At 41.4% G+C, this 24,581-nt stretch overlaps 1 protein-coding gene across 1 annotated transcript in view; it reads left to right on the forward strand.

Moving 5' to 3' along the window:
• Positions 1-500: 500 nt before the first annotated feature.
• LOC141783720 (transcription regulator protein BACH2-like) overlaps positions 501-24,581 on the forward strand; it is a 67,253-nt gene continuing 43,172 nt past the window's right edge. The window contains exon 1 of the mRNA XM_074661168.1: positions 501-721. The gene's annotated coding sequence lies outside the window, so the exon portion shown is untranslated. The remainder of the gene's footprint in view (positions 722-24,581) is intronic.

Genomic DNA, 24,581 nt, shown 5'->3' on the forward strand with positions numbered 1-24,581 from the left:
GAACATTACAGCATGTAACATGTTCTAGTAGAAACACAAAATACAAGTATGAACCTGAAAATGAGCACGATATGGGACCTTTAAGTTTTGTAATTGATTAGCTAATGGACAGAAGATTAATCAGCAACTATTTTGATCTATTAATCATTTCAGTCAGTTTTCAAGAAATAAAATGCCAAACATTCTCTGGCTTTTTTTTTGTCATATAGGCAGAAAACTGAAAATCTTTGGTTAGGACAAAACAAGCAATTTGAATCACCTAGGGCTATGCAAAATTGTATTTTCATTATTTTCTGATATTCTAAAAAAATGAATAATCTTCCTTAGAATATTCTAACAAATCATTAGGCAGAACAAAACAGTTGAAATGCATAATGTGTTAGTTTGAGAGATAAAATGTGTAAAGCACCGAGTCAATGCTGGGGGGGGGGGCTCCATCATCGAAGGAGCAGGGTGTAAGGGGGGGGGGGGGGGGGGGGGCTCGGCCGTTGTTGTGAATGAGGGCCAGCATGACGTCAGGAAGCCAATGTCAACAATGCAGCTCCTAGAGGAGAAAAGGCGTTTCATCCCAACACATCCAGCACACACCCACTGATCCACTGATGCCTGCGGTCCAGTAGCAGCAGCAGCGGTTCTGGCTGCAACAACAATGTGGACTCACTCTTATTTCTGAGGGATTGAAACGCAGACGAGCAGGAGAGAAAGAAACAAAAAGAAGCGGGTAAGTCAGTCGCTCCCAGCAGCGTTACGAGGATAATAATAAGCAACCATCGGGGCTTTACTACAGCAGACTACGGGAGCCGCTTGTCAGCCGCGGATCTGCTGCTACTAATCTGTCTGGCTCTGCTCACTAGTTCGTGTTGTAGTAACACACCACTACTGTAGTGTACACTGTCTGCTATAGTACTCATTATCCCTGAGCTGTGTAGCTGCTGTGGTCTGGACACCGTGGTGGTGTTCAGGTTAGCAGAGGATGCTGTGTGGTCGGCAGCGTGTTGAAGCCATGGATGTATTGGTTGAAGCTAGCTAGGTGTTGTGCGTAAATGTGTTCCCTTCACAAAAACAACGTGTTTCTCTCTCTTCGCCTCGGTGTTACGTCGGGAAAGTGCAGCTCCTAACCGAGCCGGGTTGTGTTTCTGGACTGTTTCACGAACTGTTTGTGTTGCTATAACGACTTTTAAAAAAAATAAAAACAATTCACGCATTTCTCTGAATGAATATTGGTAGTAACGTAACGTGCACGGTTATGGTGCGGTGGTGTGTTGGTGGTGTCATTGTGACAGAGGGAGGAAGTTGTCGGTGTTTAGTCATTAGAGTGGTTTTATTGAAGCTAACCACATCACACCTCTACAATAACACATATCGATGGAAGACTATACGGAGGTGGAGGGGGGGCACATGTTTTGCACGGGGAGACAAACGCCACCACCGGGTGTGTATGTGTATCTGCTGCTGTCATGCTGGGGGAGGACGGAGGAAGGAGGAAGGGTCTGCAGAGGGACAAAGGAGCCAGCCTCCCACCCCCCTATTCCCGCCCTCAGCCGCCGAGCAGCCGCTTCAGTAAACCTCGGAATAAAGCGAGAATGTGAAAGTATGGTACTAAATATTAATGTGTCTTCTATATATGAGAATATATGTGTCAAAACGAGATGTTCCACTGGCCCTTTACCTACAGGACAATTCACGACCTTAAAAAGGTCTAAAAATAGTAAATACTGAGGTCTTCTTTTACTAGCCTCATAAATGTAGACTATGGAGAAAATATTTTTTATATTCAATTGACACCCGAGCCTTTACCTGCAGTTAAGATAATGTATATTCTGACTGGAGTAAGTGGTTGTAAACATGCCCTTATTGTGAAAGGATTATCTCTTTGTCATCCTTCCTACAAAGCCATTCTTCCATCTTCCTCCTCTCTCTCCCCCTCTCTCTCTCCTCTCTCTCTCCTAATGGGAAAACAGCAGCATCAGAGTATTTGCTGCACTTGGTTGTGTTGGGGTGTTGGGGGGGGGGGGGGGGGGGTGACATACAGTTCAGCTGAATGGAGCAGATGAGAGATGACTGAGGCCAATGAAATATTTACCGCCACCACTTCCAGACAGTTATCTTGAGCTAAGACTGATATCTCTGTCCTGCTGTCTTTGCTGTAGTTATGGCCTGTATTATCTGCCCACAGTTGTATACTAACATAACATAAAGAGATCATTCACTGTACTTTATTAAAGGGGCACTCAACAGATTTTTTTACACCTCATCCGTGTTGGTTTACTTCTCATGGAGGGGCACTGCCCATCTTGTGAAAACAGTTACATAACGTCCTCTGTGGAGCTTTTGTTGAGACAGAGACGATAAGTGATGACGGTTGTTACAGTCTTCATTAAAAAAAGTGATGTCATTGTGGTTATCTCAGCTTGAGACTGCAGATTCATCTCAGAGAACCTGAGTTACAAACCGGGGATGAAGCCTTTAAAAAAACAAATAAAAAAAAAACGGTCTCACGGGAAGGCGTTTTCATACCACAAAATTACACAGTCATTCTGCGTGTCACGAGTATGCATTTTAGCTATTTTTCGTGTGTCATTTGTACGCCATGCAAATGTCCGCAGTTCAGGCAAGAAAACCACTTAGTTAGGGTAAGGGGAAAATGTCATGGTTGGGGCTTAAAATAAGTACTTAAATTAAGTCAAACACGTACCATAGCATTGGATGCGTTTACATTGCAGTCAATACGGATTAGGGATGCTAATTTTGAAAGATTTTCTTAACCGATAACCGACCCTTATTATCTGATTATTAACCGGTTACCGACAAGATTTGTTACTGTAGCAGCCACGATGCTGCGTTCACTGTCTCCAGTTCACTGTCAGGAGAGCTACTGTAGCAGCCACGATGCTGCATTCACTGTCTCCAGTTCACTGTCAGGAGAGCTACTGTAGCCGCCACGATGCTGCGTTCACTGTCTGCAGTTCAGCGTCAGGAGAGCTACTGTAGCAGCCACGATGCTGCGTTCACTGTCTCCAGTTCACTTCCCGGGAGCGTTAACTTAGCAGCTACGATGCTGCGTGTAGTGTCGCGGAAATGCAGCCACTTTCCCAATAAAAGTCTCCACCGCACATTTAGTTTAGTTTAGCAGGTTGTCAGCTGTGTGTCTGCCCGGCGTAACGACACTCTGTCTGCCAGAACTAACGATAGCGATTGTCCTATGTTTGTGCTACGTTAGTTTGTGCTCATAATTGCCACACACATACGGTCTGTCAGCGCGGCGTAACTTCAGCGAGTGTCCGACAGACTGTGTGTGTGTGTGTGGCGGTGGTGAATGTGGGTTATCGCTGGCGTTCTAGCTGTGAACGTAGGTGTAGCAGACAGTGTGTGTACAGTTTTATTGTCGGTGAATAAACGCTACGAGGCTACAAGTCGCTCCGCTCAAGCGAGCTATAGGCGGGAGCCAACTTCCTGTATCTGTAACTCCGGCTCAGACTGTCTCAAGGTGTGCTCTTAAGGTGGATCAGCTTTTCTCCTTAAAGTTAAGAGTTTTTCTCAGCTTTTTAATTAATTATTAACATTTCCTTTAACCGTTTTAACCAATTGCGTTAATCTCTAATACGGATACATGGCGTACAGATGACACAGGGAAGTCAAGACAGGCATACTTATTGCATGCTAAAGGCCTTGCCAACTATCGTGGCATTTATACGCCTTTTTGTGCGAACAGGTTGAAGAAACAGACATTCACCTGGCTGGGAGGGTCAGACAAAAGATGTTTTTGAGTTGCATTATGGGAGGTGTATGATACAGCATGATCCATACTAGGGACTAAATGTCAGAAAGTATTGGCCTCTGCTGCACACATTTCTACCATGTTTTTGAAAAATTGTCTATGCAAGACCTCCAACTTTATGGAAGTGCAATATTAAATTGCCGGAATACCCCTTTAAAGGTGTACTGTGTAATACCTGGCCACATGCTCCTGGGGTTTGCACCGCTAGCTGAATTCAAGCTTACTATTAACTGAAGGTCCGTTGTCTCCCAGAGCTGTCACACGCTCTACTCCCAGCGAAGTAGTAGTCTCATGGCGACGGGGAGGACGAGGCGAGGGTGCGACTCGTTTTCTTGTTTCTGCCACTTTGGATTTAATCCAATAAACAAACTATCACTATCACCTCTCGAGGTACAAGTGGTATTACAAGACGGGACGGGCCGGGGCTAGCTGGTTAGCATGCTAATATCAGTAGATATCTCTGCAACACAATAGAGTGCTGCAGGGATGACGTATTTTTGTAGGTAGGAACCAGGAAGTTAGCATCGCCCTGGTTCCCTCAACTAAAAAAACCAATGTATTGTTCTATTGAGTTTTGGATTATTACAGAAAATACGCTCTATGACAAACACACCTTTATGATTGTTACACATTTTGTTCAGCAAGATAATCTCCACTAATGAAAAACACTTATGATTTTTGGAGCGTGAATGCAATCACCAGAAGTAAAAAGCTAACGAAAGGCTATAAACTAACTACACCACGATCTCATGAGCGCGAGTATACACAGCTAGACTGTAAAGGAGGACGAGTTGGCGTGATGACGTTTAGTAGTCTCATTTGGCCACTTGTTAGCAACCATCTTTGTGAAGACACGTAAAGGCTTCAAAATTCACGAGTGGGATATTTATTCTATATCGTAGAACAAAAACATTAAAATCTCTTCAGCTCGTGTTAACCACAGACCTTATTTAAGACATCAAACTAAAAACCTATGAAAAAAAAACTATTGACTTCCAGATTAGGTAACAGGAAGTAGCACTCTATGCGTAGACGTCTTTTGACATAACGTCAACACTGTAACCTCTTCACACTCTGGTGATCATTTTGGTTCATTTTTGAATGTTTTTGAACTAAAATTCGGGCCAGATCTTACTCATTGCCCCTTTAAGCAAACCAATGTAAACATGGGTACAAAATAAAAGCAGTACATGACTGTCTTTCCTGATACTGCCACTGGAAGACGCCAAAGTAAGAATAAAAAAAAAAACCCAGCACATAGTGGCTTTAAATGGATGATTAGAATAAATTATGAATTATTATGACATATTTTGTGTGTTTAGTTGACTGTATGGCCTGAATGTGGCTTCAGAGGAGGTCACGGTGTGTCCAAAATTAAGTTCAACCTCCGCAGATCAATGTGCATTAGCTTGTTATACCCCCGCGACAACATAGCCGGGGGTATATAGCGCTCCACGTGTCCATCCTTCTGTCCGTCAGTCCGTCCGTCCGTCCGTCCGTCCTTACGTCCTTCCTTCCGTCCAGTCACGTGTCACACTTTCGTTTCCGGAGCAGAACTAGGAAACTATTTAACTTAGGAACTTCAAACTTGGTATGATGGTTGACAGTGTGGTCTAGTTGTGCCTTTTGGGGGTTAGAAGTCCAGGGTGACCAAAATTGTGCTCAATAGACTAATGCCATTAGTTCCAAAAGGGCAAAACCTTTGGCCCTATTTTAGTAGGGGTCGAGCAGTGAGCGGGGGTATGTGAGCCATGCTCACTTTTGCCTTGTTTTATTTTTTTGTGAGCTGTTCCTGTTTGCTTCAGGAAGGAACAGAGTCACCACAATCATTAGGAATCATACTGAAGACTCTACGCATAAACATTTTCATATCCCTATTGTTCAAGTGGATTTTGTGGCCAGATGTTTGAAGGTGAAAGACTTCATCTTGACATCATTAGGACTCCTCCATTGGGGACCATGAATATCTGTACCAAGTTCCATGAGTTCCACATATCTTGCTCTGGACTAAAAGTGTTGGATGGACGGTCGGACTGTGATGCAGACAGAGAGGAAGATGTTTAGTTATAGAACCCAGAAAATAAATAATACTCAAAGGATCTACTCTAGTACAGAAATAAGAAGTCAATACGTTTCAACAGTTCGGTGGTGTGATGTATGATGTGATTTGGTTTTAGCTTGATTTAAATAATGTGAATAGTGAGTGTGAGTATGGAGATGAATGTACGGATGTGTGGGCAGACCATGTGGTGCCGTTTATGTCATTCTGTGTGTGTGTACAGTCTGTTTATGGACGAGCTTTGCTGAATGGAAGGACAGTCGGTGGTTTGCATCCCGTGAGGAGTGTAAAATGTGTTTTCAGGAGTCTGTGCGGAGGCGTTCAGTCTTCTGAAAATAACTGCTTTAATCTACTGTTGTCATGTAACACACGAGGAGGTAACCAGCTTTAACTCATCTATGAAATGAACCAGTCTGGCCTGTTGGTGAACTGAGACATTAAAGGATTAGGATTAAGGTGATACCAACACTTGAACCTACGCTTGCTGAGTGATAGCAGACCACTGGTGTTGTTTAACATGACTGTAGCTAATTGTTTTATTGATTAATCAATAATTGTTTAGTATACAGCATAATGTGTAAGAAAGTAGAGAAACATCAATCACAGTTTTAGGGGTGGGAAAAAAATGGAATCACCTATGTTTAGCAATTTTTTTTTTTTTTGACGATTTTGAAATTGATTTTTTAATGCCAGAATCTTTGCTTCATTTGAGTCTATGTGAAGGTACGAGGAAGTTACCGCTTTTATTGTTACTGAGTAACATAACATCATATCCGTTCCGTATCCGTCCACCAAAACAAACTGCAGCGAGCCGAAACGAGAAAGTAGAAAACGGCGGAGTGTCGGCGTGGATACGGCCTGCACCCTCCCATTTTAGCGTGGTAAACACTACACATCCAGTAAAGGATGGAAACACTTTAGGTTTCACACATTGCAGGAAAAGCAGAGCTAGACATCACGGCTAAAGCTGCACGCTAACTCTGTCACGGACAGGAAACGTTATCGTATCGCGTTAACGTTGCCATCGAGCCGGCCGTCGCTCTCATCTCCGTGGTCAAATGGGCCGATGCTACAACTGTAGAGCACCCATATACTGACATTTATGTTGAATGCATTCAAACGGCCCCGATGGATCTGACCATGGATGTATAAAGAGAACGGAGCTGACGGGAGAGCTAGAGACCACCTTGGAGAAGTTAGAGGAAGTAGACACATGGGACTACGTCCAGTTTTCAAAATAAGGTGAAAATACATATATATATAGAAATAAGATTGATTGGATTATATTAACCAGAAGTATAAAACATTACATGGTCCTTATAAATTTAAAAGAAAATAGCACTAATTTTAGGGTAGCTGGAAAAAATTTAATAAATAATGTCTGACAATGAAACTGATATATTTGACTTCAGGACATCTCTGACTACATACATGCTGAAAATCAAACATTTTTACTGGATTAATTTAGATATTTTCCAAAGTAAAAGTCCCTAGAAGTGTATGATTCAACTTTTTCACATGGTCTAATGTTAAAAAATTAACAAAAATAACAATAAATCATAACATCGATCACAATACTTAAAAATCTCAAAACATATCGATTCGGCACCCAAGTATGGTGATAGTATTGAATTGGGAGATAGGTGAATCGTCCCAGCCCTAGTATATGACAGTATTTGTATAAAAAAAAAAAAAGTGGCTTGTCACAAAACTAGAATAGATGGTCCACCTTAAAGGTCAGCCCACCTTAAAGGTCCCATATTGTGCTCATTTTCAGGTTCATACTTGTATTTTGTGTTTCTACTAGAACATGTTAACATGCTGTAATGTTAAAAATTTTTTTTTTATTTTCCTCATACTGTCTGCTTTAATATACCTGTATTTACCCTCTGTCTTAAACGCTCAGTTTTGGTGCATTTCAACGGAATTGCAATGAAATTGCAATTGAATTGCGTTGCTAGGCAACAGTTTGTGTCATTATTTACATCATGTCAGCTGATGTCATTCACATACACTGCAACAGGAAATAAACTGGGACGCATTTAGAATGTTTGTTTAAAACTGTGAAATGGTCTAAATATTGTATATTTGTGACATCACAAATGGACAGAAATCCTAACGGCTTGTTTCAAACGCACAGTTTCTGAATACGGGCTGTGTGTATTTCTCCATGGATGGAGTGTTTAGATACTTTCACAGTATTTATACATCAGTTAAACCTGCTTTATAATATAAAAGACATGAAAATCTCACTTTTTAAAATATGGGACCTTTAACAGAGCCTGGGCCATTGTTGCTGCCAGCTTCGGGGCTAACCCCCTTCACTGTAATCAGCCTTCCCAGATTTACTCACCAAATGGAAAATCTGCCCACATTTGGCGCTTGACAAGTGTTAATTTCAGACCCTGGGTCCCCTGCAGAAAAAAATAATTTTAAGAATATTAAATATATATTTTATAAATGTTTAAAGTAAATGAAATACATTTCATGAAATTAATGTAATGTTTACTTTGATGCAGGTCCCACCCCGATTTAAATTTCACCATCTGCTTATATCTGCAAATATTTGCGTGCACCCATGTACGACGTTTCTGAATGCGTGCACTGTACGTTGTCAACAAGTGCTTCAACACATAATGCAGACGTACAGATATGCCTGTGTATCCGCTGTGCGTTTTGGAGAACATCAAGGGAGAGTCCAGTCCGTCCGTCTGTCAGGAACAGATCTGTGCAGGTTGTTCACGACTTGATTCTGATTTCAGTCCCACTCTTCCTATCTCGTTTCTGAAAGCGCGGCTGTGGATCATCCGTGAATGTGGAAGTACAGTAGGAATGTGAGGAACCTGAAGAGAAGAATATGGAGCATGCTTAGAGCTCAGTCCATTTTCACACCTTTTGCACAGCTGGCCAATCACTGTTTAAAGCAGCCGTTACCGCCGGGTTGCCGGTTTTGGACTAGGGGTGCACCGATCCAACTTCTTCAGTCCCGATAGCGATACCTGGGCTTAGTTGAGTACCGATCCGATACCAGGGTTTAATTAATAAGCTGTATGTCTTGCCGTGTGGAAGTGACTGGGATCATTCTGTTATAAGGCGACATCAGGCTGGACTTAAACATCGCTTTCCTAACTTTCTAAAAAAAATTAACAAATAAATACATAGATGCAAATTTACTGAATTGTTATTTACTATTTAAATAATAAATGGTACACCAGCAAATTGGTAAAAAGCAACAAATTCGTCAAAACCTAAACGGGAATTAAAATTCAAGTATATAATGTATATAAACATAGAACTGAATTGAATAGATCGACAGCTATTTGAGTCCATATCGGCCCGATATTCGATCTGGTATCGGTGCATCCCTATTTTGGACCCCGTGGTGTAAAATAACAAATAAATGATCCTTGTCGTAATATCGTACAAAACATTGCAGACTATGTGAATCCCCCTTTCTGGAAGTGTTTGTAAGCATATAGTCTACAGTAAGTCGACAATGTTATAACCACAATTCAGAGCCTGTGAGGATGAAGATGAATAGACAAAGGCGTAAACAGTGAAAATGACGTCTTTTCACTCGTTGGCAGGGCATACTGTAGCTTCAGTCTAACAGAGAACCTTTGTTTTGCGAGTCGTCACCTTTCTCTCTTCTCTAAAATACCTCCACATCTTTACACAAAGGTAAATCGTTGCAGTGATGTTACTGTGTTTTAAAGGGGTTAAACACAGCTAGCACTCATTGTACCCTCTGTCTATTTTCATCCTCACTACGTCATGTGAGGACCGACTCCCTGAGGGGGATGGGTGTGTGTGTGTGTGTGTGTGCCTACTCACATGTCTGTACTATGTGTCAGTGTTTTCTGTAGGCCTATACGCCCCCTATATGCACATTTGATTGTGTGCATATATATATATATATATATATATATATATACATGTGCTCAGTCAGAACCAGTTTCAGGATGATCATCACCACCTTGTAAGTGGGCCTCCCACCCTGTGTGTGCCACACACACACACACTACAACAGGCAGATGAGGGAACACAGTGAAGTCACGTCTCAGCTCAGGACAGAGCTGATTTTAGTGGAGTGTCTGTCAGGAGGCCTTACTGTACACTCTGTTGTTCCACGTTCTTCTCTTTGCAGACTAAATAAAACAGCATGGCCTGGCACAGTGGCCTGTTCCCCCAATATAGTTACTATATATAAACAAGGCTTTGTGAAAATGTCATCTTGAAGTACACCGTCTGCATTTAAGTTTTTTTTTAAACGGTTCCTCCAGGATGTTGCGATCGCAACAATTCACGCAAATTCAACCGATCTTTGTGATTGGGGAAATTTTGTGCGATCTTTCAATTTTGTCCAATCACCGCAACTTTTCTGCAGATTTGACCAATCATAGCAGTCCCCCCTCGCCCAGCCGGAGGAACAACCTTAAAAACATTTGGTACAAGCTAGGGATGTTAATAACTAACCGTTTAACCGTTAACCGACATTGAGCATTTTAACTGATTAACGCTATCGGTTAAGATGGTTAAAAGAAATATTAATAATTAATTAAAAAGCTGAGCGGCTCAGAGGAGCGGCTCGTCTCTTTAAGGAGAAAAGCTGGTCCACCTTAACAGCCCACCTTAATAGCCGGAGTTGCAGGATACAGGAAGTCGGCTAGCTAGTAGTTTCGTAGCATTCACCGACAAATAAACTGTACACACACTGCTACACCTGCGTTCACAGCTAGAACGCCACCAACAACCTCACTCACCGCCAACACACACACGGTCTGTTGGAAACTCGCTAAAGTTACGCAGACTACGTGTGGCGGCGGCGAGCACAAAGCCTCCGGCAATGCTAGAGCTGCTAACGTAGCACAAATACACACACTGTTTGACACTCGCTAAAGTTACTCCAGGCAGACACACAGCTGACAACCTGCTAAACTAAACTAAATGTGCGGTGGAGACTTTTACTGGGAAAGTGTCTGCATGTCCATAACACAACACCCAACATCGTAGCTGCTAAGTTAACGCTCCCGGACGGTGAACTGGAGACTCCCGTCAATGAATATCTGTTGTGCTCATACACTGCAGCTGGCGCACCGCTGCATGCTAGGCAAAAATCTTGACGGTCAATAATCGGTTAAAGAGGGTAGGTTATCGGTCAAGAACATTTTTCAAAATTAGCATCCCTAGAACAAGCTCTACTCAGTAAAAATGAGCGTTGGGCAAAGGTAGATTATAACGTTATCATGATGTAATCTTGTAAAATGTAGTTTTTGGCGAGAAACTTGAATAAATCCAGTTGTTTGAAGGAGATGTTTTCACAGCAATATAAAATAGATGATAGAGGGAATTATGACCTGTTTTACTCCTCTAAGCAGCTTATAATAGGCCTATATGATTTTTAATCAAAGCAAGTATTTAAATCAAAATACAACAATTTATTTCCTAATCATTTGAATTGTGTGTTTTTCAGCAAATAACCACCATAGATGACAATGACAAAATTAAAAGGATGACATTTAGAATTTCTGACGGTTTATATATTTTGTTGGATTTTTTGTAATGCTGAGCCTTTTTGGTAAGGTTAACGTTGAACACGCAAAACAGTGCGGTTTTATTCTCATTGGAACATGCATTGCTATGTTATGAATATTATATTATTTTTCTGCCAATAGACCCCCCTGAAATGTAACACACTGGCTCTTTATGAAAAAACAAACAACTAAACATAAACCCAGGGGAGGCCTCCTCTCTTTGGGAGCGTGTTAACCCTCCCAACTCAAACACAGCCCTGTAGTCATCCAGGATCCGTCACATTAACAGGAATGGATTGAATTTCAGTGTTAACTCTGCAATGTGGAACATTTTATAATTTAGAAAGAAAGTAGCAAATAGATATTGAAATACATACCATCAATTTGAAAAATCTCAGATGAAAAATTAAAAGCTCAGTTTCGAGGGTGAAATGGAAGAGGCCAATCGAAAACAAATATATCGATACAAAAAAAATACCTAAATAGAAAATGAAAATGCTTAAATAGAAAAACTGTAAGGGGTTAAGCTACCACCAATGAAAGTCCACTATTCCTACAGATTTTCACATTAAAAGCCCACTAGGAAAGGAAGTGATTATGCCCTTGAAGCATCTGGAAGTCTTTTATTGTGAAACAACTGTGCAGGAAGTGTTGAGGTATCAACAGTAGCTTTACAGCCATATAATCATAAATCATCAAATTGAATAACAAAACAGTACTTCAAAAAGATGAGAGTAAGAAGAGGAGGATGTGTGAAAGAGTATAGAAGCAAAAAAACTCGCACTAGATGGCGCCGCCATAGTGCTGCCGCCATTTTGGACTGAAAACGCCAATGAGTCTGTAAATCAACTTCAAAATCAGTACGAACACTTAAATAGCCCAAATTGAAATCGTTATGTCCTAAAAGTAGTAAAATGAACCAACAGCTGAATCCAGAGATATTTTCCTCGCCATAATGAACGTGCATCAGACCCACGGGACTGCACCGCCCTGCACGCTCAAATGACATATCGGATTCTGCTAGCTTCCTGCTAGCTGTATGCAACTGTAAAAATGGATATATTGGCTGTAATTCATCACTTTTATTATCTTCTAATACACCAATGGGCTGTATGCTGTCAGCCTGTACCGGGGTGGATGTATTAACGTCTCTGTTCGCAAACAACCGGCTATCGGCCAGTAGCTAGTAGCGCTAGTAGCATGACATCAACAGAATTTAATGGAGTTGTAGGCTATTTACTAACACGCAGGGCAAAAGACCAAGACACAACCTCTTCTACATCCATGGTCTGTGGTCAATTGGACCCTCTTCTACATCCATGGTCTGTGGTCTATTGGACCCTCTTCTACATCCATGGTCCTACTGGACCCTCTTCTACATCCATGGTTTATGGTCTATTGGACCCTCTTTACATCCATGGTCTGTGGTCTACTGGACCCTCTTCTACATTCATGGTCTGTGGTCTACTGGACCCTCTTCTACATCCATGGTCTGTGGTCTATTGGACCCTCTTTACATCCATGGTCTGTGGTCTATTGGACCCTCTTCTACATTCGTGGTCTACTGGACCCTCTTCTACATCCATGGTCTGTGGTCTATTGGACCCTCTTCTACATCCATGGCCTGTGGTCTGTTGGACCCTCTTCTACATCCATGGTCTGTGGTCAATTGGACCCTCTTCTACATCCATGGTCTGTGGTCTATTGGACCCTCTTCTACATCCATGGCCTGTGGTCTGTTGGACCCTCTTCTACATCCATGGTCTGTGGTCTACTGGACCCTCCTCTACATCCATGGTCTGTGGTCTACTGGACTCTCTTTTACATCCATGGTCTGTGGTCTATTGGACCCTCTTCTACATCTGTGGTCTACTGGACCCTCTTCTACATCCATGGTTTATGGTCTATTGGACCCTCTTTACATCCATGGTCTGTGGTCTACTGGACCCTCCTCTACATCCATGGTCTGTGGTCTACTGGACCCTTTTCTAAATCCATGGTTTATGGTCTATTGGACCGTCTTTACATCCATGGTCTGTGGTCTATTGGACCCTCTTCTACATCCATGGTCTGTGGTCTACTGGACCCTCTTCTACATCCATGGTCTGTGATCTATTGGACCCTCCTCTACATCCATGGTCTGTGGTCTACTGGACCCTCTTCTACATCCATGGTTTATGGTCTATTGGACCCTCTTTACATCCATGGTCTGTGGTCTATTGGACCCTCTTCTACATTCATGGTCTGTGGTCTACTGGACCCTCTTCTACATCCATGGTCTGTGGTCTATTGGACCCTCTTCTATATCCATGGCCTGTGGTCTGTTGGACCCTCTTCTACATCCATGGTCTGTGGTCAATTGGACCCTCTTCTACATCCATGGTCTGTGGTCTATTGGACCCTCTTCTACATCCATGGCCTGTGGTCTGTTGGACCCTCTTCTACATCCATGGTCTGTGGTCTACTGGACCCTCCTCTACATCCATGGTCTGTGGTCTACTGGACTCTCTTTTACATCCATGGTCTGTGGTCTATTGGACCCTCTTCTACATCCATGGTCTGTGGTCAATTGGACCCTCTTCTACATCCATGGTCTGTGGTCTATTGTACCCTCTTCTACATCCATGGCTTGTGGTCTGTTGGACCCTCTTCTACATCCATGGTCTGTGGTCTACTGGACCCTCCTCTACATCCATGGTCTGTGGTCTACTGGACTCTCTTTTACATCCATGGTCTGTGGTCATTGGACTCCATGCTGGATCCTTGACATGAAAAAGTTTGATGTTGATGCTCTGTTAGAATGATTTCTAAGAGAGATAGACTGCTAGTGTAGGGACCCAGCAGATGGCTGGTTTCAAGTGACCTCATGAACTCAGTAACATGATCCTTGACCACAGGACTCATCTCAGTCCTCATTGGCTACAGTAACATTTCACACAGAGGTGTGAAAATCACACAGAACAAAACCAGAGGAATTTCTTTGTTCCTCCTCTTTCGACTCTTCCCTCTTCACCTCCTCACCCAAGAGGTGAGCCACAGCTCTTTCTACTCTTCATCTAAGCTCTCCAGTCCAGAAGCTATCAAAACAGCTCTGTTCTGATCAATGGCCTGTTAGGAAACAGCCATTGCAACCAAGGAACCAAAAGGCAGACGACGCGAGTGCCTGCCTTTCACCAGCTAACTTCAAGCTATCAAGCTACTGGAGAGTTAGCACCAGGCTAACCAAAGACGACATCTTTGACTTGGAACTACAACTTCAACACATGGAATTACAAACCCTGTTCTTCCATGGGGTAACGTACTGGGCCTTAGCATTAGCAATCGCACATGGCTGAGCAAGACAGTTCAACTTTGATTTCTAGGATGTACTAGTATTGATTTGGTTTAATGTTATTCATTGAGTTTGACTGTGTTGATTTATTTGTATTTGATATCTGGGTAGGTGGCTTCACCACATCTGATGTGTTTAGTTTATGCTTCACATAGACAAGGTCTTGCATGCAACTAACCATCTTTTCTAACCCACTGCATATCTAACACACATTACGATCACATACAGAAACTGTGAATTAGTTAAACATAAACATACAGCTTCAGATAATCTTAACCCCACATCACCCCCCTCTCTGTCCTTCCTGAGCACGTGTTCCGAAGAACAAAGAGGTCATGTGATGACATACTGACGGCCATCTTTGATTCCGCCATCTTTGATTCCGCCATCTTTGATTCAGCCATCTTTGATTCAGCCATCTTTGTAGTTTTACAGTGCTCGCCATTTTGTCTGTAGGCCAAACAGACAGCCTGAGACAAGAAGCCATCTTGTCTAGAGTCACTCTCTCTCTCTCACACACACACACACACACTGTGTTTGGTTGTTTAGTTTAGTTATTTAGTTAGATTAATATTGTGTTTGAACCTTTATTATCTTGTAAATAAATGTTTGTGGAATATACATGCTGGTCTCTTTAATGTTGCACAAGAGTGAATAATGCCAACCTCTGCTATGTCAAGAACTCCGATATCCTTCAACCTTTACTATCTATTTTGGTTATAGTTATTAATTTAATTATTAATCAACGTTCCAAAAGTATAGTTTAGCATATATAATGAGACTATATTAACGTTTTGGTCATTGGTCCCTGATTCCAGGGTGGTGCCCCGTTTATTATTAATGTTTATTGATAATCTATTATTATTTATTAATTAATTTGCTAATAACCAAAACCTATTAAAGTAGAATCCCTACACTAGTGTGTGAGTGTGTATTAATCCGGTAACAGTGGAAATGAGGAAGAGGGACACATGCTATCGTAGATGCAAAGCACAGTAAAAACAGTATATACTGTAGATAACACAGAGGAACTGAGTGACTGACCCTGGTTCAGTGTGTAGTGTAGAGACTCTGTCATGCCTTACAACGACCACAAGGGAGCAGATGGACTAACCTTGATTGACTTAGTGAATGAAGTGATGAATCACAGGAGAGCAGTATGTGTATGAACATTATCCTGCAAACACCAGTATTTATAAAAGACTGGATGTCATGTTGTGTTTGTATCAGTGTGATGAAGAGAGCTTGTCATCTTCCTGCTAGGTTTTCTTTTTCTTCTCTGTCTGAGAGACTGTTGTAAAACCAATACATAATTCACACTCACATCACTCTTCTATGTGTGTGTGTGTGTGTGTGTGTGTACATATGTGCAGGTGAGAGGAGCTGATCAAGGGCAGCCTGACCGTGTGTGTGTGTGTGTGTGTGTGTGTGTGTGTGTGTGTGTGTGTGTGTGAAGGTGATGAGTACAGACTGTCCCAGGAGGCGTAGCACAGCTCCAGGGCAGACAGAGGAAAACTAGACTCACAGCGTCTGATGGATGATCTCTTTTCTCTATCTCTGTATCTGCATGTCTTTTCCTTCCTCTCTTATTGTCCGTATACCTTCCTCTTTCTCTTTCTACTCGGTACACTCGCTCTCTCTCTCAACACGTCTATTTTTATCACCTTTTGCTTCGGCAGCCTGTCTTGCTGGAGGATGGAGTGTGTAGGTAGTGTGAAGCAGGGTTTCTGTCTCGTCATCAATAAATAAATGTTCTGATCACACAGTGTGGTTCTGCTTCTGTGGAGCGGTATAGTGGTAGTGCAGTGCAGAAAAGAATGATGTTTTAAGAAGATTTGAAATGAAATAATTTGCGTTTTGTCACTCCCCTCTGGCATAGATAAAGCAAAGAATATGAATATGTCTAATATTTCCAATTATATTTCCAAAAAATATTAATGATGATATAAATATTTATAAACTGGAAAAGTGCACTCGGTAGAGTGCAGATCTCCTCCATGTCTCCCTCTCCCCTCCCAAACAAAGAGGAGTTGAATCTCACTCTGTTGTTCCTCCTGGCTCCTTTACAGTCAAGATTAGGGATGCTAATTTAGAAAAATGTTCTTAACCGATAACTGACCCTCGTTAACCGATTATTAACCGTTAACCGACAAGATATGTGCCTCCCATGCAGCGGTGCGCCACCTGCAGTGTATGAGCACAACAGACAATTGAGTCTCCAGTTCACCGTCCGGGAGCGTTAATTTAGCCGCCACGATTCTGCGTGTAGTGTCACGGACATGCAGACACTTTCCCAGTAAAAGTCTCCACCGCACATTTAGTTTAGTTTAGCAGGTTGTCAGCTGTGTGTCTGCCCGGCGTAACTTTAGCGAGTGTCCGCCAAACAGTGTGTGTGTGTGTGTGCTACGTTAGCATCTGTAGCTCTGCTGGTAGCTTCGTGCTCACCATTGTCACACACATACGGTCTGTCAGCGCGGCGTAACTTCAGCAAGTTTCTGACAGACCGCGTGCGTGTGGTGGCGGTGAATGTGAGATTGTTGGTGGCGTTCTAGCTGTGAACGTAGCAGTGCAGTGTGTACAGTTCATTTGTCGTTGAATAAAAGCTACAACTCCTCAAGACCCGAGCCAACTTCCTGTATCCTGCAACAGCAGCTCAGACTCTCTTAAGGTGGGCTGTTAAGGTGGACCTGCTATTCTCCTTAAAGTGACGAGCCGCTCCTCTGAGTTTTGCTTAGCTTTTTAATTAATTATTCACATTTATTTTAGCCATTTAACCGATAACGTTAATCAGTTAAAATGCTTAATGTCGGTTAACGGTTAAACGGTTAATTATTAACATCCCTAGTCAAGATGTCAGCAAAGATGACAAAAACGGGGATTTACTCATCTCGTATCCTGCCTAACTTTCCGTGGATCATAACATATCAGGTATGGAATTAATCTGCAGATGCTCTGGTCCAAAATGAGACCAAACTTTTCTATGGAAGTCAGTTTTTGAGCCACGACAAAGGCCAGAATGTGGCCTGCAATATACTATGTAAGGCTTGTTTTTAGCATAGCCGATTGCCGGAAATGCCTTTTGCTATTGAATCAGTTGTTAATCACTTGCGGCGATAGAGTGGTGGAGTGAGGAGTCTGTTATAGACTGTTATAAAACAAGGTTTTCAAAAAGTGTGAATCTCCGCACACCACGAGAGGTCCTTCAGCATACAGGCATAAACGTGCACAAAAAATATTAGGCTGATGGGTCCAGTAGTATGCGAGATTAGCTGCGGACAGACACAGATACACCCAACCGAACACATTATCTCCCCACAGGCTCACACCTGAATAAAAGAGGATGACCAGAGATTTGTAATCTGGTGAGCTATATGCTAACATCAGCATGCTAACATGCTCACAATGGCAATGCTAACATGCTAATGTTTAGCAGGTATAAAATACCATGTTCAACATAGTTTAGCGCATTAGCATGCTAACATTTACAAATTAGCACTAAATACAAAGTACAGCTGAGTAATGTCATTACTTTTGCAGGTATTTCAAAACAAAACTAATGACATTCCAAAGTATTGGACACGGTATTAACATTTTGACTTGATAATGGTGGTAAATAAAAAGTCAGAGGATCATCAAGGACAATAGAATCGACCTTTTAGTGACCTTGAATATGTGTAGCAAGTGTCGCAGCAATCCATCCAATAGTTGTTGAGATATTTCAGTCCACCACTACTACTACTACCATCCCTGGAGAACACAATTAAATGATTTTTGCTTTTTGCTCTAATAATCAAATTGCAAATAGAAGGTGAATGGGCTTTCATTTTGAGCTATGTCTATTTGGGACCACTTGTCACGTCTCTAGAGGTGAAATTATCCATTAATTCACAAAGAAAAAGAAACGATTCGAGGAAAGTCACCCACACATCCTGACCAGCTAGAGAACCAGGTTGGGAACCGCTGATTTAGAGAAATGAGTCCACATTTATGTCAGGGTCAACTTGATCTGAATTCCACTGTGAAGGTCCATAATCGAATGCTGTCAGTGTGGACTGTTCTTGCCTTTAGCCACCAAAACAGATTTGAATTTTGACTCCATCATTGGAAGAATTTCTCTAACTGCTGGTACAGACATGGAAAACGGTATGTACTGTTTTTGCAATGGATGGCTTCAAATATTAAAAAGTACAAGCCGTACATGAAGACAAATTTTGCTGCTTTCACACAAATAATTGGTGCGTTTGGCCTCAATCATTGTCATATTAGTCAGTCAACCGATGTGCAGCAACAGATTCCAGGACATTCCTTTTGGTTTGACATTGACTTGGCCCACACGTCCAAAAGAATACACAGCTGCCTTTTTTGTACTATTGCGCATTCAATATTTCATGGATCCATCTGTTCACACCTCGCAACAATGAAACGTGTCACCAGCAGCAAATTTGTCATGGCAGAAAACCATTTTCTAATCCCAGCGCGGGAGATGGCGTTCCTGACATTAAAGCGCTTCATCGAGCGCCAGGCTGCTGCCGTGTATTTGTGTCTTGGAACAGATTTGAACAGCCATTGTTTGGACTTGTGAGAGACACACTGAGAATTCTTAATGAGGAGACAATCTGTCCATAAGAACAATGTTTGTATCCTCACAGTGCGGAGGATGGTACTGTAATGAGATGATGATAATGTTGAATTTTAATAGAAAGCCAGTGCAATTTTCCCCAAAAAATCCAAACCGAATTACCAGTCACAAAACTCAGCTCAGCTCTCACTGCCCAGGGTATTGTTGGCATTTCTGGTTTATCCGGTGCATAACCTTGCCACAGATCTGGCAACCCATCTGGCATGGCTGGCGGTGATTGGTGTAGACAGGGGGGGGCAGATGGTGAGATGATGGTCAGCTGTTTTGGGCACTGCTTAAATCCACACAGGCCATGTACTGTAGGGGTTGCTAAGCTAAAGCTAAATCTGTTGTTTAGCTTCCACAGTGTCTCATCAGAGTGTCTAAGGGAATGAGAATAATATAGAGCAACTATTTTCCTTGAAGCCCATATACTTGTAAAAACTGAGCCCCCTCAACCCCCCATATTTTTTGACGTCATCACCCTTAAAAAATATTTACAAAATATCGATTAAAATCTTCGATTTGAATTAGGTGATTCAGTGTGGCTAAACACCATCAAATATGGATTGAAGAAGAGTATTTCTTTATATGAAAACATGTTGTGAATTTTTGGAATGATTACATATTTTTTTTTTATTTCCTTTTATAAAGAGTTTGCAATTTTACAGTACAAATGAAAAACAGTTGATACAATATGATCCATTAGCCCGTCCTCCCTCCCCATTCCCTACGCACCCACCCAAACCAACACATGGTACGCTCACACACATGCTCACAAAACACACCAAACAACAGGTAAGGCAAAAAATTAAAATAAAATAATGCTAATAATAATAATAATAATAATAATAATAACACCAAATAAACACAAAAAAATAAATAAACTCAATGGATAAACCCTAATTAGATAGACAGACAGTCATTGTGCTAGTGAAACTCATGGTAAATACTGTCAGCAAAATAATAATATAACCTGCAGCAAAAAAGCAAAACTATTTTTTAAAATAGTTTTGCAACAAGGACTGTCAATCGATTAAAATATTTAATCGCATGATTGTCCATAGTTAATTGCGACTAATCACAAATGAATCAGTAATTTTTTTTATCTGTTCAAAATTAACCTTAAAGGGAGATATGTCAAGTATTTAATCCTCTTATCAACATGGGAGTGGACAAATATGCTGCTTTATGCAAATGTATGTATATATTTATTATTGGAAATCAATTAACAACATTAAACAATGACAGATATTGTCCAGAAACCACAGGTACTGCATTTAACATACAAAATATGCTCCAATCATAACATGGCAAACTGCAGCCCAACAGGCAACAACAGCTGTCAGTGTGTCAGTGTGCTGACTTGACTATGACTTGCCCCAAACTGCATGTGATTATCATAAAGTGGGCATGTCTGTAAAGGGGAGACTCGTGGGTACCCATAGAACCCATTTACATTCACATATCTGGAGGTCAGAGGTCAAGGGACCCCTTTGAAAATGGCCATGTTTTTGCGACAAGCTAGTATGACCTGGTACCAATGGATTCATTAGGTTTTCTATTTTCATACGATACCAGTATCTTCACTCTAGCTTTAAAACTGATCCCGCTACAACCTTTAACGGTATTGCTTTAAAGAAATTAGTGGCGTTAAATGATTTTGTGTTGTGTCGCGTTAACTTTGACAGCCAGACGATAAATAAATGAAAATCACAGCTTTTTTTTTTTTTCAACAATAGAGAAAAAACACTGTATTGCTGAATATTGAGGTTACTAAAGGTGGTATTTCAAATGGATTTCAAACATCAGGGATATGACAGGTTATTTGTGCCACTTTGCTTTGGGGCCTTTTTTTTTTTTGCCTTCATTCTTCATTCGCCTCCTTTGCTAGGATTCGTAGATGCTAACCATATAATCATGGCCTGAACTTCCTGAACCTTCAGTAAGCTAAAGCACATGTTTGGTAGACGGAGTATTTGTGTCTGATTACTCAGCAGCCTCAATATGTGATGTCATCCTTTGTTATCAAATGAACCAATACATGTAGCAGCAGCTCTGGTAGACGAGGAATCCTCCCAGCAGAGCAGCAGGAAGGAAGCCGGTCGGAGGGTCGGCTCTGGTGAATGGGTTGTGCTCTTGGAATGCATTCAGACTCATGCTTAAAGACTGTGAACCCATTGAACCTTTGGGAGACATGGGGGAGGGAGAGGGGATCCATCCTAACACCCCCCCCAGCATCGCTTCACCTCCGTTTGTGCTGCTCTGTAGATGCATAGGGCTGATCCAGCGAGGACGACAATGAGCTATGCGTCAGTATTTTAAAGTTTGTCATCGCCCACGCAATCGAGACAGTGAGTTAGTGATGTGGCATCATGTGCTTTGAGGCGTTACTGATCAAAACCAAGCCAACAAAAACACACACATAATCCCTGGCTTTGTTTTGATCACACAACCAATCAGATGCTTCTCTCACTGTAACCAGCTCCACACATTAACTCATTCATTCTATTCAGACTGATGACGAATCTCAACATTTGAGCTGTGAAAGGGGCCGTGCTGTTGTTTCAGTGCATACCATTATATTATTTAAAATTATAAATATAATCACACATTTTCTATCTGTTCAAAATATACCTTAACCTTCCTGTTGTCCTCGCGTCAAATTTGACCCCTTTTCAAACTTCATTATATCATAAATATTTCGGGTTCTTTCATCTAATTGCCCCAAAATAACATGGATGAAAGTAATTCATAATTTCTGGGGGGTTTTCATACTCAAAAATGAGGTATAATCTCTTGTAAATTAAGTATATTGACCATTAATTACAAAAAAAGTGTAAAACTTGTGGTAATAAGTTGGAATGAAGGTGTCATTATGTGCTGCCGTTGAAAATCTTTTATATTATAATATTTATAATATTCTGACTGAACTTTGACATATGTGATAATCCATCGACATTATGTTCCTCTGATACTATATAGTCAAAATAATTAATAATTTCTGCCTTTTTTTACTAAAACATTAGGTGTAATTTCATTGAAATAATGTTTATTGACCATAAATCCCCCCCAAAAAGTGTAAAACTTGTGGTAATGAGTTGGAACGAGATTGGCCAAAAAGATGTTTCACAGAATTGGGTAATAATTTATAATTTATGCCTTATAAACCGTCAAACCAGACCAAAAGTTGCACGGTCGACGGGATGACAATAGGAGGGTTAAAGGGAGATTTGTCAAGTATTTAATATTCTTATCAACATGGGAGTGGACAAATATGCTGCTTTATACAAATGTATGTATATATTTATTATTGGAAATCAATTAACACTAAACAATGACAGATATTGTCCAGAAACCCTCACAGGTACTGCATTTAGCATAAAAAATATGCTCCAATCATAACATGGCAAACTGCAGCCCAACAGGCAACAACAGCTGTCAGTGTGTCAGTGTGCTGACTTGACTATGACTTGCCCCAAACTGCATGTGATTATCATAAAGTGGGCATGTCTGTAAAGGGGAGACTCGTGGGTACCCATAAAACCCATTTTCAGTCACATATCTGGAGGTCAGAGGTCAAGGGACCCCTTTGAAAGCGACCATGACAGTTTTTCCTCGCCAAAATTTAGCGTAAGTTTGGAGCGTTATTTAACCTCCTTCACAACAAGCTACTATGACCTGGTACCATGGTACCAATGGATTCATCAGGTTTTCTAGTTTCATATGACACCAGTATCTTATAGTAGTATTCTAGCTTTAAAACTGAGCCCACTACAACCTTAAAATCGTAAATTGTGTAACGTGAGCAACTCAGAGTTGCCTCTGATCAGCAGTTTTATCACCAATAGCAGAATCACCAATATGGGGAGCGGACTTAGTTCAAAATGTTTCTAGTGTACTCCGATTATCTGATGGCCAACGGTGCACCTAGCCTCCTGAGTGTTTCCTGGCCTGAGTATGGCTATTGAAGCGTGTTTGTTGGGCTGATGTAACAGTGCCAATGAAGCTGCAAAAGGCTGCTTGATGTTGTGGAGGTTCCACCTGTCGAGACAGATTAACATGCCCTCACATTCATCTCCGTGTCTGCTGCTGAGGGAAGACAGGGCTCTGGCTTTGATGTGATGCAATTAGGGTTTGTGTGCTATGAAGGATTACAGCAGCGGAGGTGATAAACAAGCACTCTGTCATGCTTTGCAACCACGCGGGTAGCTTTCAGGTAGCGTTTCAGACCCAACACATAGCACTACAGCAAAACAAAGCAAGGGGCCGTGTTGGTGTGTTGTTACAGGGTATTAGTGAGGAGATGAAATATGTCATGGTTCCAGTTTTGATGGTAGCTGTTTACATTCCTTTGTGGCAGCATTATTTATACCACTCTGGATCGGTAAATTAGTTAATAATATTTAATGTTTGGGCTGCCAAAGTTAACATGATAATAATGCACCAACGCAAATTTGTTTTAACGCCACTAATTTCTTTAAAGCATTAACGCATCTTGTGATTTTTAGGCCGTTGTGGGCTTAGTTTTAAAGAGAGTGACGATACTGGTATCACATGAAACTAGAAGAATCGAAGGAATCTATCGGTACCAACCAGGTCATACTAACTTGTGGCGAAGGATGTTAAATAACGCTTCAAACTTACGCAAAATTTTGGCGAGGAAAAACTGTCACGTCCATTTTCAAAAGGGTCCTTTGACCTGTGACCTCCAGATATGTAAATGGATTCTATGGGTACCCACGAGTCATTGATGCATGTAAAGAGACAGTTGATGACAGGAATCTCACTTGGGGTGACATGTAAATATTATGGCGAGCGTTTGCAGTCGTTTCTGCGTTTGAGTGTGGACAGAGATATTTTGTAACACAAAGGTCGTGTGGACAGATTTTTTTATTCTTAAATGGAGAGGAAAGTATTCATTTTTAAAAATATCTGTATATGTGTAGACAGATCCTGAGAGGACCGGTCCTGACGGGCATGAGCACGGATTCTTTGCCGACTTCAGGGTTTTAGTCTCCGATCAAAGAAATTTGTCTGCTTGCAAATCACGGCAAAATTCTTGTAGTCTGTTCTCGCCCCGAGGCTCATTCCTGTCTCTGTCAGTGTTACAAGAACCTCCTTCAGGCCCCTTTTATCAGTTTATTAGCAGAAGTTTCAAGGTTAAAATACATTTTCGGATTGATGATTAATTTAATAATTATTATTTATTATGAATTATTGTTATTGCTTTGATTGATGCTCGGGCTGGGACGATACTC

This window comes from Sebastes fasciatus, chromosome 15, assembly GCF_043250625.1.
Source record: "Sebastes fasciatus isolate fSebFas1 chromosome 15, fSebFas1.pri, whole genome shotgun sequence".
Lineage (NCBI taxonomy): Eukaryota > Metazoa > Chordata > Actinopteri > Perciformes > Sebastidae > Sebastes > Sebastes fasciatus.